This window comes from Monodelphis domestica, chromosome 4, assembly GCF_027887165.1.
Source record: "Monodelphis domestica isolate mMonDom1 chromosome 4, mMonDom1.pri, whole genome shotgun sequence".
In the NCBI taxonomy this organism is placed as follows: domain Eukaryota; kingdom Metazoa; phylum Chordata; class Mammalia; order Didelphimorphia; family Didelphidae; genus Monodelphis; species Monodelphis domestica.
In genome coordinates this window covers 303,261,096-303,280,369 of record NC_077230.1, presented here as the reverse complement: position 1 = coordinate 303,280,369, position 19,274 = coordinate 303,261,096, and the positions used below count along the sequence as shown (strand labels likewise).

The 19,274-nt window shown below is 38.2% G+C and overlaps 1 protein-coding gene across 1 annotated transcript in view; it reads right to left on the bottom strand.

Moving 5' to 3' along the window:
- Positions 1-19,274, bottom strand: part of LOC100026292 (WD repeat-containing protein 49-like) — a 223,135-nt gene that overhangs the window by 197,816 nt on the left and 6,045 nt on the right. The gene's annotated exons all lie outside the window — the stretch shown is intronic.

Genomic DNA, 19,274 nt, shown 5'->3' with positions numbered 1-19,274 from the left:
AATTTATATCCCTGAATACTTATATAAATAAAATAGAGGGAAAAACAATCAATGAACTGAGCAAGCACCTAAAAAAAACAAGAAAAAGAATACATTAAAGATCCCCAATGAAAGCCTAAATTGGAAATCTTAAAAATCAAAGGATAAATTAATAAGACTGAAAGTAAAAGAACTATGTGACAGAGGCTGGCACTAAAGAAAAGTGCTAGGCTGAAGAGTGTGTGAAACTGATCACCTTGATGGGGGAGGAGCCCTAAGGGATTGGAATCTTGAGGAGGAGAAGACTCTGGCTGGGAGAGGAGTTGGTCTCTCAGTTTTGAGAAGCTGAAGGCAGAAGGTGGGAAAAGACTTTCTCCTGAGGGTTACCCACTTTTCCTTCTGGTGACTGGAAATCTTCCCCCCCCCCAACACTTCCCAATTGAAGGGATTTTCTGAAGAGAAACCTGAGCAGACTTTACCTCAGTTCCTGTTGCCCAGGGGTGAGTCAACCTGACTTTCTCTCAGGGGACTGAGGCTGCCAAAGCCTGAGTTCCTCCCAAACTCAAGGAAGGAGGGGAAAGGGTTTAGATAGAGACAGGTGCCCCCTTTCCCCACTTTCCTTTTCCCATTCTTCACTGCCAATTATTCCTTTGTATTATCCTGATTGAGTGGACATTAAAATAGTTATCTGTTCCCCAAGCTGTGAACAAGTGTGAGTGAACAGATCAAGGGGAGACCCTTTGGTCTCGAGTAGTAGAGGGGGGACAAGAGAGACAAGAGCAAATCTGAGAGCAGCTTTAGCTAAGGAGGGAAAGCAGAAGGGGGGAAATCTTCAAATACCCTTTCCTCTCTCTGAGCCAACCCTAAACATCAGCTGTCTCCCCTGAACCCCACTATGAGAAGGGGGAGAACACCACTCTTTCCCCCTCTCAATACTGAAAGTCTAAACCCCTTGGTTACAAACTTAACCTTCCCCTTATAATACAACTATTGAACTAATAAGTAAGACCAGGAATTGGTTCTATGAAAAAAAACACACAAATAAAATAGATAAGAGCATTGGTTAATTTGATTTTTAAAAATAAAGAAGAAAATAAAATTATCAGTATCAAAAAAAGGAAAAGGGTGTATTCACCTTCAATGAAGAAGAAATTAAAGCATCAATAGGAATTATTTGCCAAATTAAATGACAATAAAATTTGCAATTTAAGTGAAATGTATGAATATTTACAAAAATATAAATTGACCAGATTAACAAAACAGAAAAAAGTAATTGAATAAGCCATTAATGAACTCCCTAAGAAAAAATCCCCTGAGTCAGATGGATTCTCAAGTGCCTTCTATCAAACATTTAAAGAACAGTTAATCCCAATGCTGTACAAACTATTTGATAAAACGGGCAAAGAAGGAGTCCTATCAAATTCTTTTTATGACACAAACATGGTGCTGATATCTAAAGCAGGAAGACCAAAAATAGAGAAAGAAAATTACAGACCAATTTCTTTGATGAACATTGATGCAAAAATCTTAATAAAATACTAGTGAAGACTCTATAGCAATATATCACAAGCCTTATTCACTATGGGATTTATACCAGGAGTACAAGTCTGGTTTAATAATAGGAAAACAATCAGCATTTTTTACCATATCAAGGAAGTATCAATGGAATAGATTAGGGGTAAATGACCTCAGCAATCTAGAATTTGATAAACCCAAATATCCCAGTTTTGGGGATAAGAACTCATTTGACAAAAACTGCTGGGAGAACTAGAAAACAGTATGGCAAAAATTAAATATAGATCAATATCTCACACCCTATATACCATCATTAGGTTAAAATGGACATATGAATTAGATATAAAGAGTGATATTATAATTAGGGGAACATGCAATAGTTTACCTGTCAGATGTCTGGACAAGGGAAGAATTTATGTCCAAACAAGAGATCAAGAACATTACAAGATGTAAAAAGGAACAATTTTGATTTTATTAAACTTAAAAGTTTTGTACAAACAACACCAATGCAACCAAGATTAGAAGGGAAACAACAAACTGGAGGTGGGGGGATTTATAACAAATTTCTCTGATAAAGAGAATATTCTGAAATATATAGAGAACTAAATCAAATTTATAAGACTGCAAGTCATTCCCCAATTTAGAAATGGTCAAAGGATATGAATAAACACTTTTCAGATGAAAAAATCAAAGCTATCAATAATCATATAAAAATATTCAGAGAAATGCAAATTAAAATAACTCTGAGGGACCACCTTACACCAATCAGTTTGGGCAATATGACAGCAAAGGAAAATGTTGAATGTTGGAGTGTGTGAGAAACATGGTCTTACCTAAACAGAAAATTCTTACTCGATTATGAAATAGAAAAGCCCATTTATTAACATCCATGCAAGAGCATATGCCCATGGTAACAGGCACACCTTGAAGGTGGGCATAAAAGGATATATTTCCTAAGTCTGGCATGGGAAACCCTCCCCTGTTTCCTCATCAGTTGAGAAAAATCAGAGGTTACAGTGTATCAAAAAAATCTAACTAACTCTTGTTAACCCCCACCCTTGATTACCTTTCTGATTTAGAACCCTCTTTCCTTATATGTTCTTTTCTCTAACCCTTGGTCATAAGACAGAGCTGAGCTCTGATACAGAACTAGTTAAACTAGTTTTCTGTTAGGGGGTTGCTCCTCTCAGACTATAGTTTGGACTACAGGGCTCTTTCTGATTGACTGAGGGAATCAAGGTTTGAAGTTTGGAGGACTGAAAATTGTCACCCAATTGAATTTGGTTGTAGATATCACAAATGGAAATTCCCATTTCCCTCAAGGGGATGTGGCAAAATTGGGACACTAATACATTGCTGGTAGAATTGTAAACTGATCTAACCATTCTGGAGGACAGTTTAGAATTATGTACAAAGGGCTATAAAAACAATGCAAATTCTTTGATCCAGTTACAGCACTAGTTGGTCTGTATCCCAAAGATACCAAACCAAAAAAAAAAAAAGGATCTACTTGTACAAAACTATTTATAGCTGCTCTTTTTGTGGTGGCAAAGAATTGGAAACTAGATGGTCCATTAATTGTGGAATGACTGAACAAATTGTGGCATATTATGGTGATGAAATACTCTTGTGCTGTAAGGAATGATGAACAGGATGATTTCAGAAGGAACTGGAAAGACCTCCATGAACTGATGCAGAGTGAAATAAGCAGAACCAGGAAAACACTAGACAATAACAGCTTAATATTGTGAAATGACCAAATGTCATAGATACACATATACACATATATAAATATGCACATACATATTACATAAATATATATGCAGACATATATACCGTCATATATACATATGCAATTCATATATATATAGTCATAATTCATATATATGCATGAATTTAATATATATGTTTGGGAGTCTTAAGTATAGAGGGGATAATGTCATCCATGGAAATAGATGGGAATGCCAAGAGGAAATGTTGAAAGACAAGAGGACTTTGGTCTTGAGAAATATCTGCCCAGAGACAACTGGGAGGAGGGTAATGAGCCAGCAAAGGAGAAAGAAAATGTGTCATTGTACAGGTAGGGGGAGATCCACTGTCATGGAAAGGAAGAGAGAGCACCAATGGAAGGAGTAACCAGCTTATATCAGGTCAAAGGTTTCTCCATGTATGTTACTTGTCCTTATGTATATATATATATGTATATTTTTTTTTTTTAACTAAAAACCCTTACCTTCCATCTTGGAGTTAATACCGTGTGTTGGCTCTAAGGCAGAAGACCGGTAAGGGCTAGGCAATGGGGGTCAAGTGACTTGCCCAGGGTCACACAGCTTGGAAGTCTGACACTTGTCCTTCAATATTGAAAAAAAAATGTCTGGAGGTCAAAGTTGTCTGACTGATGAAGAAAATAAGCTATTTTCTCTCTCTCTCTGGCCACTGTCCCCATGCGGCCAAAGCCCATTATCCCACCTCCTCTCTTCAAGCATGATTCTCTGTCTAGTCATCACCTCTGGCTCTATCCTGTATTGGTAGACATTACCTTGAACCTGCCTCAGGAATAGAAAAGAAAGTGCCTGAGGCCACTGCCTCAGAGGAGCGGTGGGAAAAGCTTCCCTTTCACTGCTGACTCAGCCATATCCAGGGGAATCCCTGACAGTCTTGATTCCCAAGGTTTATTCTTTTCCCTGCTTTAAGGAGTGATAATAGTATTCATCAATACAATATCTTCCATTCATTTCAAGCACCCAGCTAAGGAAACCCTGGTGATTTCGAGTTTTCTCTTTGTGTGTAGCAGAAAATAATCTCTCTCAATTTCGCTTGAGCAAACAAAAGTATATACAGACCAGTAATACATTGGATTAACCTCAATTTCATTGGAATGCTGACTTTTAGTATTTAGGTAGATGCAAAATGTAATCTTTAAAGAAACAAAGATAAGGTTAGGAGCAGAAATACACTCTCTCTGGGAGAAAGGGGGGTACTTCACTTTTGGTAAATCCTAGCAAATGAGAATTGGCTACAGGCTGTTCTGCCGTCATTCTGCAGAGGACAGTATGAGCTCAGTGTAAGGGGAGCTAGTGTGAAATAAGATTGGAATAGGACATTAGAATACAGTTTCCAGGGGCCTGCAATAGTAGGCTAAATTAACATGTATAGGAACCTTTAAAAGTTCTGCTTTGTTTTTCTTTATTTTTTAGCAAAGAACTGACATGTTCAGATCAGTGAATTAGAAAGACCATTTTGACAGTTGTGAGTCAATTGTCAGGTGTGAGAAGCTCTTGATGGATCAGAGTTTCACGCCTTGATAATTGAGGCAGGAGGAGTAACAGCACTGGAGTCCAAGAGTTCCTCTCATCTCCTCCCATTTGTACCTCTGAGAAGCTGACAATTACTCTATCTTCTGTCTGCTCTTTCCCTCCAACCCTAGTCTCCCTTTGAGCTGTGCCTCAGTGCTGGGGCAATGACAGAAGAGTAATGGCAACCTTGTGGCCTCCATACCCCACTGGGGCTAATCTCTCTTTATTGTGGCAACAACATGTTCTCAGGCCCTTGACCTTCCCTGGCACACTTGCACATACTTATTTTTTTAATTAATTAATTTTTTTGCCAGTTACACATAGAAACAATTTTTGACAATTATTCTCTGACATTTTAGGATTCTGATTTTCTCCTTCCCTCCTTTACCCTACTTCTCTCCAAGGTGGTAAATAGTCTGATATTGGTTATGTCAGTACTTTCATGCAATGCAAATGAATATTTCCATATTGTTCATGTTGTGATAGAAGACACATATCATATATTATGTATAAAAATCTCATGAAGGAAATATAGGAGAGGGTGAAATGCTTTGATCTTTGCCTGTCCCTCTTATTTCTCTTAAGATTTCACCTGGAGATGGAGGAAAGAAATGGCCTTCCTTTCAGATATAATCAAAGTGCCATATATACCCTAACAGACACTAATCCTCAGTGCCCTGCTACAATTTCACTTCCTCAAAACCGAAAGATTTGATATAATTATTCTACCTTTCCTCAAATGTTTTACTTACTACTCATTGTTTATTTGAATTGTACACTAATGTTTTCTATCTTAGGATTCCATTTATATTGTCTTCACTGTAGAGAATTCCATTTGTCTGGCAAGGTTTGGATTTGATCCTGTCTCCAGAGATTGAATGCCTTTGTCAAGGATCATCCTCAACCCCTGATTCTGTAAGTAGTTGTTCTTACTCATTTTGAAGAAATTAATTTTGACTCAGATTGCTGATACACTTAAAAGAGAATCTCAAATTCCTCTTTGCTTAGAGGTCATTCTATCTTTGTTATTCTTAAGGGTAGCTTGACAGGCCAGAATGATGGGTCAGAGATAACAAGAGGAAATTTAATAGAGATAAGTGTAAATTCCTATTCTTTATTTAAAATAATACAGCCACAAAAGCATGGGATGATGGTGAGTTGGCTACATGACAGTTCACAAGGATCTTAGTGGATTGTAAGATCCATTTGAGTTGATATTGGAACATGACATCCATAAAGAACTAATTCAATTATAGGCTCCAATAGTAGGAAGAACTAAAATATTCTAGACAAAAGGGATGATATTCCCAAAGGTCTTTGCCACTGCTCCCACTCTATCTAGAATATTCTATTCTATTGCATTCTGAGTGCCTCATTTTTAAGAAAACCAATGATAGGATGTTTGTCTAGAAGAGAATAACCAAGATGGTGAGTATAGTAAGCATCATGCTACCTGGGGATTGAATGAAATTGAGATGTTTTATATAGAGAAAATGATTAGGGGAAAATTCATTATTTCAATTTATTATTGATTGATTGATTGATTACTATGGTGATGAAAGCAGGAATAGAAGAGACAGATCTGAAAGAAGAGGATATCATGGTCATTTCCAAGTTAACATTGGGTACAAAGTACTGTGCTAAGTAATAGAGGAAGATGCAAACTAGATCCTATGCTGATAGAATTTATACTACATTAGGAGAATAATATAGATCACTTTCATATACAACATGGTATCATAAGTTCGTTAGAAAGGTACAAAACAAAGTATAACATATATCTTCCAAATGGGAACATAATTTCTGACCAAGGATCAAAGAATGCTTCATGTTTGAGTTAACATGAAATAATTTTTTTTTTAACTTTTAGGCAGAAGAGCAGGAAGGACTAGGCAATTGGGGGTTAAGTGCCTTGCCCAGGGGTATACAAACTAGGTCCTAATGAATCCTTGAAGATTTGTGAATGAAAACATGGCATAACCATTGACAAGTTACTTAAACTTTCTGAGTCTCAATATCCACATCTATAAAATGAGGAAAGTACAAAGCCACCAAAGTGTTATAAGGATCAAACAAATTAAAGTATACAAAGCATCCTGCACACCTTAAAGCACTATACAGATGTCAGTTAATAAATCTAATCCTTTTCCTACACCCCAACCTTTTGGAAATGACCATAATATCCTGTTCTCTCATATTTGCCTCTTCTTTTCAATTCCTACTATCACTACCCTAGTACAAACCCTCAAACAGGCATAGAGAAGCTGCTTAATAAATATTTGTTGATTCATTCCTAGTATAAAACAAATTTAAAAAATCCTTTAAAAGGGTGGCATTTACAGTCACAGTGGATAGAGTACCAGGGATGGAGTCAGAAAGATTCCTCTTCCTGGCCTCAGGCACTTACTAGCTGTATGATACTGGGAAAGTTGCTTAGCCTTGTTTGCCTCAGTTTCCTCATTTGTCAAATGAGCCTGAGAAAGAAATGGCAAACCACTCCTATATTTGCCAAGAAAAGTCCAAATGGAGTCAAAAAGAGTTGGACAAGACTGAAAAACAACATGCTACAATTCTTCACTCTCTTGAACTATTGCAAAACATTAAATTATATTAGAAAGAGAATTTAAGTACCCACTCTGTGCCAGGAACTATATTAAGCAGTGAAAATACAAATAAAAGCAAAAAAGTCCATCTCTTACCTCAGGGGGCTTATCTTTTAATAAGGGACCAATTGGAAGGAGGGAGCAAGCCTGTTGTAGAGGAGAAGCATAGCTTAGGAGTAAAGTGAATATTATCTGAGTATCTTATGAAATAGTGGTCTGGGCCAAGGAGTCACAAATCACTAAAGAGGATCATAGGGGGAATAGTTACATTATATCAGAGGAGGCACTTGAATTGCTATCTCTCTTGACCCCCAAGCATAGTACTTTTCCATTCTTTTTGGCTACTCAGACCTCACCAGGCACTAGTAGACCCAGCGGAGCAGATACCACAAAGAGTTCTCCCATAAAACTTCCCTACTAATTTCATCTTCCCTCCTCTTTGTTTTTTTAACCAATAGGATCTAAGGAAGATTTGTGATCAAAGACATGACATAACCAGATCAGTGCCTGATGAAGAACAGTCTGACACTACTATGAAAGCTAGAAAGCAAGAGGAAAGAGTGAAGAGAAGAGCTGTTGTTAGGAAGTTTTAAAACTCCCCAATCTACTCCTCATTGTCCAGAATTTTCTGCCTCCTCATTCCCTTGCTAATTTTATCTTCCCTCTTTTACATCCCACTTGGAAGGTAAACCCTTTTCCTTCTTCCCTGCTCCTTGGGAGGGATCCCAGATGCCCCCCTTTTCCCAGTACACTCAAACCCTCAGGCCCACTAAGTACTTGCCACTGGTAGTTGACCCTCCTGACTCTCCTGTGGCATTGACATGGCCACTCAAACAATTTGGATGATCAAGAAGCCACTGATTACAATTCTCCCAGTAAGATGGAAGACCACCATCTGCTCTTGCCAGAAGGTGATGTTCTGCTGGAACCATTTAGTATGTACACAAGTAAGCAAAAACAAAGAATTTCAAGAGGGAAAGCATGCTAAAAGTTTGGAGTGAGGGAAGACAGAAAAGGTATTGAGGAGGATGTGAAGCTTGAGTTGTCATCTGAAGAAAGGGAAGAATTCTATCAGGCAGAAGGGAGGAGGAAATGCATTTCATGAATAGGGGATCTTTTGTTCAAAGGCACAGATTCAAAAGTTAGACTATTGTATATGATGAATACCAAGCAAACCAGGCTGACTGGAACAAAGAGTTTAGAAATTTGAGTATTTAAAATAAAACTAGAGAAACCAATTGTAGAGGTTTTAAATACCAGCCTTTTAAATTTCTATTTTATGCTAGAATCAATTTGAGCTGGGGTCAGGGCCAAGAGATAGGATCTGTGTTTTAGAAATATCACTTTTCAAATTTTAAGGAATATGGATTAAGGTGGGGAGAAACTAGAGGCTGAGAAACCAATTTGGGAGCTCTTAACAATAGTCCAAATGAGAGGTAACAAGGAATGAAGTCACACAGAGACTATGTGAGCCAAAGGAAGGTGATGAATGTGATTTCATGAGGTAGGATCAAAAGAACTTGGCAACTAAATTGGTTATGGGTATTGATGGAGAAAGAAATATCAAAGATGATTCCAAGGTGGTAAACTCCAATATAGATGACTAAAAGGATAGTTGTACTGTCAACAGTTATAGGAAAGTTTAGAGAGGGAATAGATTTAAGAAAAATAATAAATTCCATTTTGACCATATTGAGTTTGAGAGGCTTACTTTATGTCTATGTTAAAGAGACAATTGTTGATGTGGGATTGGATTTCAGAAGAGATATTAGGTATAGATATAAAGATATGGGAATTCTTTGCAGAGAGGTGATAATTGAATTTGTGGAAAGGAAATAAGACTGATAGTTTGTGGGGGAAGGGGCCAACTGGGAGTGGTAGTTGGATCTTGTGACTAGCACTTCCTTCCTGCTGGGTGGGACTGGCTTCCGGGTGTTGGAGGAGAGAGGAGCTTGTTCAGCCCAGTCTGGAGTGGCATGCTCTTCTTGGTTCAGCTGGAAGATTCAGGCCCAGTCGCTTTTATCTACTGCTAAGATTCTGAAGTATACAAAACTGGACTGATATAGAGGAGATGGAAGTGGGAAAACCCTCCGCCAGCCTCTAGGGCCTGGCCCTATACTCTGAAGCTAAGGAAAAACTCCAATTCCAACTAGATTATTAAACTTTATATTATTTAAATTCGCAGTCAGATAAATGGACTATCTTTTCTGGTCATAGAGGGAACTGAACTTCTTTTCAGTCATTCTACAACAAATAGTCCTTATCGGACCCCTGCTGTTTCCTCTCAGAAGGGGGCATCTCCCTCCTTTGATTCATCAAGCAATATACCCTCTCTCCCCTCTCTCCTCCATACCCTGCTACAAACTTCCCATTATCCCCCTGTTTTCCAATTCCCCATTTCCTTTCCCATAAATATTACAAATTCAAAGAGCTCATGTGATTACCATAAGAGAATGTATATAAGAAAAAAAGAGTAGAGGGCTCAAGAACTTTTTCAAAATGCCTCCTCATTCCCATGTTAATTTTCTCTTCCCTCTTTTGCAGCCCACTTGGAAGCTGATCCCCTTTCTTAGTGGATTGCAAAATCCATTTGAGTTGATATTGGAACATGATGTCCATGTGGGCTAGACAACACACAGAGTAGGCCATATTCCCTCTTCCTGGTGATGTTCAAGTACAGATTTAATAATTACTCATTCAGAAGTATATTAAAAAGGGTCTTGAATTCCTTTCCCCTTATCTTATTACTGATGCCAATACTGAATTAGTTCAACCACCCCCTTTTTCCTATTCACATACTGCTACAAATTTATTATTACTTTTCAACTGGATCTTCACTGTGGAAAGGCACACATCTCCAAAAGATTCACTGTTTCACTCACTACAGCAGTTTTTCTATCTCTTCTCAAGCCTTCCATGGCATCCAGCTCCCTAGCATCTCCGCTGAGAATTTTGCTTCATACATCACTGAAAAAAACTATCCACCAAGAGCTACTTCCTCTTTTCTCTAGATTTCCTCCACCATGCCACAGTAGACTTCTAACTCCAGAAGTTTACTCCACCCCTGGTCTTCTCACATTGGAAGTATACTCTGCTCCTACTTCTCTTTCCTCCAATTAATTGACTACTTCAAATCCTTAATTAAGTAGCCAGGCCAGCCATGTCTTCATTCCCCTTTGAGCTCTACTACTGACTTTCAAGATTTTTTTCACTACATTTTGACACAGATACCTTCCCACTCACCCCTTTCAGCTTTCTTTTATGTGTTATCTTCTCCCATTAGAATGTAAGCTCCATAGGGCAGAGATACTTCTGTTCATATTTGTATTTCTAGTTCTTAGCTCAGTGTCTGGCATATATTAAATGCTTAATAAATGCCTGTTGGCTTGAGACTTGTCTCCTCCTCTTCATCTCACATCATTCTGATGTTTTCTCCCACTATCTCCAGCTTCACCACTGTGTCACATGACACTTTCTCCTTAAAATAAATCTGCTCCAATTCCATCCAATATTCTGCAGAAAATTGCCTCCTCTATCATTTACTCTTACTCACTAATCTTCAATCTCCCTGTCTCCTGGCTATTTCCCTCCTGCCTACAAAACACACTTATGTCTCCTCCATCTTTAAAAAAAACAAACCTCATTTGATCCTGCCATCTTTGCTGGCTGTCATCCTACATCTCTCCTCTCTTTCATGGCTAAACTCCAATGTGAAAAAGCTGTTTACAATGGTGTCTTCAATTTGTCTCTTCTAAACCCTCTGCAGAGAGGCTTCCAACTTCATCAATCAATTGAAACTGCTCACTCCAAAATGACCAATGATCTCTTAATTACCAAATCTAATAGCCTTTTCTCAATCTTCATTCTTGTTATTTCTCTTTAACTTTTGGCACTGTCAATCACCCACTCCTGAATGCTCTCTCCTCATTTGATTTTTGGGACATTGCTCCATCCTGCTCCTTCTATCTAACTAGTGATTTCAACATGCTCCCATGGGTACAATGATCATTTCCATACAGATGATTTTCAGATCCATTTATCTAGCCCTAAACTTTCTCCTGACTCCTAATCTTATCTCACTAGCCATCTATTGTACATCTCAAACTGGATACCTTATTGGCATCTTAAACTCAACCCATCCAAAATTGAATCCATTATCATTCCCCCTAAATTCTTCTTTGGGATTTCCATATTACCATTGAGGGCATCACCATGTTCCTACTTACCGTAGCTTGAAAGTTTGGTGTCATTCCTGATTTCACATAACCCATATTTTGCCAGGTCCCATTGTGTCTACATTCATTTCTCTCATCTATATCCCTTCTCTCTGTTCAAATAGCTGCCACCCTCTTTTAGGTCTTCATCACCTCCTACCTGGCTATTGTTATATAGTCTTCTGACTGGTTTCTCTTCTCCATCTCTCCCCATTGCATCCTCCTCTCAGTTGGCAAAGTGATCTTTCTAAAATATAGGTCTAACCATGCTATCCCCATTCAATAAGGCCCAATGGTTCCCTATTAACTTCAACATCATATAAAATTTTTCTATTAATTTTTAAAGCCCTTCACAACCTGGACCATTCCCACTCTAGTCTTCTTACATTTTGATTGACATAACTCTGTGATCCAATAGGACTAGTCATCTGGCCATTGGCAGCTAAATGGATCAGTGCTTGACTCATAAATAGGAAGACTTGAGTTCAAATTCATCCACAAATACATACTCGCTGGGTGATTCTGGGCAAACCATTTAACTATTGCTTGCCTCAGTTTCTCTATCTATAAAAGGGGATAATAATAATACCTACCTCACATATTGTGTTGTGAGAATCAAATGAAATAATATTTGCAAAGTTGCTAAGGCACAATGTCTGGCACATAGTAGGCACTTATATAAATGCTCATTTCCTTCCCTTAACCCATCTTGAACTGTGCATATAGTAATCTAGTATTCAGCTCCACACATTTTTTATTGGCCTTCCCCCAGGTCTGAAATAATTTCTTTCTTTCCTCTCCTGGAATTTTTAGGTTCCTTCAAAATTAGGCTCAAATCTCACATTCTTCAAGAGGCTTTCCCCAAATACCTCTACGGCTGTTGTCTTCCCTCTGGGATTACCACCCTTTTACTCAGCATTTATCTTGTAAATACAGTCATCCTTCACTATATCAAGGTTCACACACACACACATGTATATAAAATTCTGTGTTACTGAGTTACACTTATTGCAGCACACTATTGGCTGATGAAGGCAACCAATCACAGTGCTGTGTTCTGGATCCTGGGTGCTGATTGGCTCAAGGACTGTAGGTTAATAAGAGTGTGGAAAAGGTTTATAGGAGAGTGAGAAGGATTTATAAAGTCTTAAAATATATATAAATAATAAAATAAATATAACCACTACTTTCGCAATGGGTGAGAGATCATTGTACAGTGTTTGGGATGTTGTCTCCTCCATTAAAATGTGAGGTCCTTAAGGGGGAGAATTTTTTTTTGTCCCCAATATATTACCTGGCAATAGTTACTAGTATAGTTACTAGTGATTAATAAAATATTTGTTTATGGCTGACCACTGACTTCAATAGATTAGGAAATGGCTAAAGTAATATCAGCATTTAAAATAATGGTAAGAAGCAGCTAGTCAGCACAGAGAATACGGAGCCAGGCCTTGAGCCAGGAAGACCTATATTCAAATCTGGTGTCAGACACTTCCTAGATGCATCACCCTGGGCAAGTCACTTAACCCCAATTGCCTAGCCCTTACCACTTCTCTGCCTTAGAATCAATACTTAGTATCTAAGAAAGAAGGTAAGGGTTTTAAAAATAAAATAAAATAATGGTAACATTTTTTTGTTAGTGCATAAACTATCTTAGGGCAATAAAGAAGTCCTTAGTGAGTCATTTATGGCTATTTCCTTTTTTCAATGTGATCTCATTGGTGTTCATTCTCTATCCTGCACCACTGCAGAGCTAATACCAGTTATAACTTAGAAAAGGATTTAATGGGTTGATATAGCAAAAACAAACAACTTTTCCCTCTCCTATCATCTAATGGCCAACCTCTGCTGAAGAGTTTCTCATTATATAGATTTGGGCTTTTTTTTAAAAGATGACCCTTCCTTGTGCCTTTGAAGAACAGCACACTCATTTTCCCATTTCTAGCTCCAAATTAACCTAAATTGCCTTTCTAGATGATGACTTTTGCAACTATGCTATATTCAGTGGCCCCACAATGGCTTAAAAGAGTTGATATTGTCTTTATGTCTTATTGGGCAGTAACTAGACAATGGGGGAATTATTGAGTCTAGAGCAGAAAGGAGCCCTTACAAGGATTATCTGGTCCGACCTCTTCATTTTACAGCCAAGGAAACTATGAAATAGAAAGAGAGTTGGAACTACAGCTTCAGCACTTATTTCTTTGTACAAGTTTGCACTATTCTATACAATAGTACCATTTGGCCAGAATGTAGAGTTTTTGGAGAGGAGTAAATATACTCTAAGGTTAGAAAGGATTGTAGGGATCTTGAAAGGCAGACAAAGGAGTGTAAACTTTATTTGAGAATCATTCACTGTCATTCACTCATTTCAGTCATGTATAACTCTTTGTGACCTCATCTGGAGTTTTCTTTTATTTATTTATTTTTTTACCAATCACATATAATAACAAATTTCCACATAAGTTTCTGAGGTTATAGGATCCAAATTGTCTCCCTCCTTCCCCCCCCCCCCCCTCCCTTCTCCCAGATCTGTCAAGCAATTAGGTCTGGGTTATACATGTTTTATCATCCAAGACATATTTCCATATCGTTCATTTTTATAAGTGAATAATCTTAAGCAATCAAAACCCCAAAACATAATCCTAAATAAACAAGTGAAAAATCATATGCTTTCATCTACATTCCTACTTCAACAGTTCTTTGGAGTTTTCTGGACAAAAAGACTGGAGTGGTTTGCCATTTCTCCAGTTCATTTTATAGATGTGGAAACTGAGGTAAACAGGCTTCAGTGATTTGCCCAGGCTCAGTCAGTAAATGACTGAGGCCAGATTTGAACTCAGAAAAATGAGTCTTCCTGACTCTAGGTCCAGCACTCTATCTGCTATGCCAAGTAGCTGCCTTTGGGACTCATTAAAGGGAAACACTAAAGAGTTTTAAGCCAAAGAACAAAGTAATCAGTTCTAAAGCTAGAACTCAAGCCGCCTAATTGCCTGTCCAGTTTTTACCAAGTTAAAGTTGTCTTCCAATTCTTTATTACCCCCAGAGTTATGACCAGAATTCCTTGTCCCAGAAACAGGTTCATTTATGCTTTCCTGGGACTAGTTGCAGAGCAGTGGGGAAGACTTTTCTTCTTAATGTTAAGTTTTATGAGTTTGGAAGTACAAGTAGAACACCATTGTCCCACACCTTCACTCTCTGAAGTCTGCCTGGCACCCAAGTTGTCACCCAGTTGAATATCCACACACAGACTTTTATGCACATTTTCCAGGGTATGGAAGTAGGGCCATTTCTGGGTCCCACATCCCAGGTAAATCACTTCTAATTCTTTGAGTAAAGTCTTGTTTTCAAAATACCTATCAACCCAGCCTCCCATTCCGAACCGGGCCAGTATCTGCCAGCCAGAATCAGACATACACTGCATAAGAGGCAATTGTCCACATATTCTAATTTCTGAGATGCCAGGAAATCCTTTTCCCCCTCAAATCCTTCTCTCACCAGAGACAAGACTTAAGAGTAAGCAATGTAGACCATTCCCTGTAGAGCGGCAGTGTGGCATCATCGAGTACCAGATGCAGACAGAATCAAGAAATCTAAATTGGAATTTCATCTTATTGGCTTACATATTCATCACCTATAAAAAGAGAATAATAACAGGACCTATCTCATGAGATTGTTGTAAGGCTCAAATCAGATAATGTTTGTAGTAGATTACACATATAGAGCATGTTGTAAGACTTAAATGCATTATATATGTATATTTGAGCTATTTATTACTTAGTACTTAAGATGAAATGCACAGAAAGGTAGTGATGAGGGATATTTTAAAAATGTTTTCTTGTTGCTCAGTTGTTTCAGGCATGTCTGATTTTTTGTGATCTCATTTGGGATTTCCTTGGCAGAGATTCTGAAACATTTTGCCATTTCTTTATCCAGCTCATTTTACAGATGAGGAACTGAGGCAAACAAGGTTACATGACTTGTTCAGGGTCACACAGCTTTTAAATGTTTAAGACCAGATTTGAATTAAAAAAAATGAGTCTTCTCCTTCAGAGATTCCTTTCAAACCTTAAGATGTCTCAAGCATGTCCCAAATTAAACTCACCTTTCCCTCCAATCTCTCTTCTTTTCATAATTTCCCTATTACTTTCACAAGAAATGTCACCCTTCTGGGCACCCATCCTCCCAATCTGGGCCTCATCCTTGACTCCTTACTCCCTTTCACTGCCCCCTAACCAATCTATTGCCTAAACTCTATAACGTCCCTCATATGACTCTTCTGGTACTCCCGTGACATTAGTGCCTGGGCTATTGCAGTAGTTTCCCTGCTGGGTGGTTTCCCTGCCTCAAGACTTTTCCCCATTTCAGAATACTGTTTGCTCACTTTTCAATGTGATTTTCCTAAAGCACTTCCAAATAGGTCATTCTGCATCACTATCACTCCCAATCCCATTCAACAAACTCCAGAGGCTCCTTGTTTTGTCCAAGATTAAATAAAAATACTGTTTTCCTTTTAAATACGTTCATAACCAGGCTCCTTACCACCTTTGCAGGTTCCTTTATACTTTACTCTCTCCCAAGAACCCTGTGATCCAGTGACATTGAGCTCCTCAGTGTTCCTTACACAAGACACTCCATCTCCTGACTGTATTTTTATAGTTGTTCTACATCCTGGGAATGTTCTTCTTCCACTCTATCTCTTGGCTTCCTCATCTACTGAAGTCTCAACTAAGATGCCACTTTCTAGAGGAAGACTTTTCTAGTTCCCCTTAATGCTGAACAGAATTTCTTCCCTCCAAAATCATCTCCTATTTATCTTGTATATATCTTGTTTTTACACTGCTGCTTGTATATTGTCTAACCCATTAGATTGTGAGCTCCTAGAGAGCACAGACTATTTTTGCCTTTCTTTGTAACTCCAGGGCTTAGCACAGTGCCTGGTGTATCTAGGTGCTAAGTAAGCATTTGCTGATTTGTTGACTTTTCCAGGATACCAAACTAGCTCATCTAAGCTCTCCCCATCCCTTCTTCTTTCCAGCACTACCTCTCTTGTGCTCAGTTGTCTAATCTGTCAAAGGAAGTTAATAACATCTGCCCTACTAATGGAATTAATAATACCTATTATACCTCCGTCTGAATATTCTCAAGAAATTAGAACTAGGAAGCCCCCCCTTTAAATATGAGATGATAAGTAGTTTACCCTAAGATAGCTTTAAATCTAGTTAAAATGCAAATACTACCTCAAGAGGTCAATTGAACTTTTCTTCACTTAATTGTTCACTTCTGTGAATGTATTTCTCAGACGTTTTCTGTAGAAAGGATTTCTGAGAGGACAGAAGAAAGTCTAAGACACTAGGTCTGTTGAGTAAGAAGCAGGGGAGAGGGGCTGGCTGAAATGCTAGATTGAGTTTCTTTCCTAGTTGTCCTAGGGTTGTCCATGCCGATAACCACTTTACCCCTATAACATGGAGGAAGTGAATCCTTGGATTATTTAGACAGTCAGTAAAAAGTCTTCTAGATGTAATGGTTAAAGCATTCTAGGTCATTAACTATTAAATTTTCTTAAATAATTAAAAAATATTAGCCAATCTACCTCCAGAGAAAGAATTATTGGATGGTGTTGGATAGATGGGGATCAAAGCATACTGTTTCACATCAGTGTATTTATGGTTTTATTTGGGTTTTTGGTTTTGTATGAGTATGCTTAGTGTGTTTTGTATGATAATAAAAAATAATATTAGCCATATGCCTGTCTTCCCATAGGTAATTTTAACGTGTGCAGCATATGTACCTTCTTCTGTTGAGGTGGCAGATACCCTCTTTTTCTGCAAGCTTGTCTTCAACTTAGCAAATTCTGACACACACAATTGCTACCAAGAGCTTCACATCCTGTTACCTATCTCATAGTAAGATGAAAGCAGCCTCCAACCTTTGCAGAGCCCTGGCTGTAAATTATTTGGCACATAAGCAACGTGTCCTTTGTAACAAATCCCAGAGCTGGTTAACTTGATTAATAAACAATCAAAACTGCTTCCGGCTGCAATGAATTAAAACCTCATCCTCATTCACAACCATCACCTATCACCATCAAGGATTTCCCCTGGCTCCTACAGTCACTGACAGGGGCTCTTACATCCTCTGTCATCCAGTGCTGGTGAATTAAAAGGGGCATTTATTTGGTAGATAAAGGAAAAGCCAAGTTAAAGCCTCTCCATGGGCAGAGGAGACCATCTGTGTGGTATACCATAATCTATGTCTGAAAGGCCCCTCAGCCTCCCCAATCTTTACCTCCATATAATATGGCCAAATGGTTAGAAATTTCAAATGTATGTATTTAAAGATCTTTTGGATGACTATATATATATGCACATATATATATATGGCATTATCAATGGATATATAAAATATATATAGTCATCCAAAAGACCCCAGTTACAAGGCATATAAAATGAGGTAAGATTACCAAGACATTGGAAATTTCAAACATGTGTATGTATATATATATATATATATCCATATTTTTATATATGTATGTATATATATATCCCCATCCAAAAGACACCCACTAATTTCAAGTCTATATATCCATCCGAAAAACCCCAATTACAATGCATATATGAGTTAGGATTCCTGAGGCATGGTGCTTTTGTAGAGACATGGCCTTTGTCAAGAAGAATCAGAAGGAGCTAGGTTCAAGGGTGACCTTTGCCACATCCTGTGGGCAAGCCATTTAAACTCTCAGTGACTGGGGCCATTTTCTAAGATTAGAAATTGCAGAGAAGGGGCAGATCTGCGTTGGTAAAGGTATAATAAACAAAATGGAAACCTGGATTCAAATCTCTGCTCTGACCCTTAGTGGTTGTCTGATCCTAATGAATCATCGAATTTCTGCAAGCCTCAATTTTCTCATCTATTAAATGAGGATAACAATACTTCCATTATTACCTACCTTGAAGGGTAATAAGGATATTGATTTTGCAAACTATAAAGTCCTCTGTTAGTGCAAGCTGTTAGCAAGTTCATTATTATTAATTATCATTAAGTTAAGGCATTATTTTTACTAAATTAAGTCACTGGCAAAGATAAACCTGCTGACAGTCTCCCATTGATTGGAATAGCTAGCTGTCACCTTGGAGAGCAAAGGTTGGGATGCTGAGGGAACTGGACACGATCAATCAAAAAGCAAGCATACACAAGGTAAGGAACCTTTGACAGTGAGAAAGAAGGAGGGAGGGCTCTCCCGTGAAAGTCCTTTCCTGGTCCCCCTGGCTCCTAGAACCTTCTTGTGTTATCCTATATCTTACATATTTGAGTCACTACCCTATGTGGGGTTTTCTTGCCAAGATACTGGAATGGTCTGCCATGTCCCTCTCCAGCTCATTTTACAAATGAGGAAACTAAGGCAGGGTCACATAGCTAGTAAGTGTCCGGGGCCAGATTTGAACTTGGGTCTTTGTGACACTGTTTCTGGTACTCTATCCACTGTTGTTAGGAGCTTAATTAATGCTAGTTGACTGACTATTCATGTTTTTTTCCTCCTGTTAGAATGGAAGCTCCTCAAAGGTCTTAAAGGCTACTTTTCCTTTTCTTTGTATCCCCAGCATCTAGGCCAGCAACTGGGACTTCATAATTGGCTAATTACTGCTTGTTGATGGATTGCTCTGAAAAAT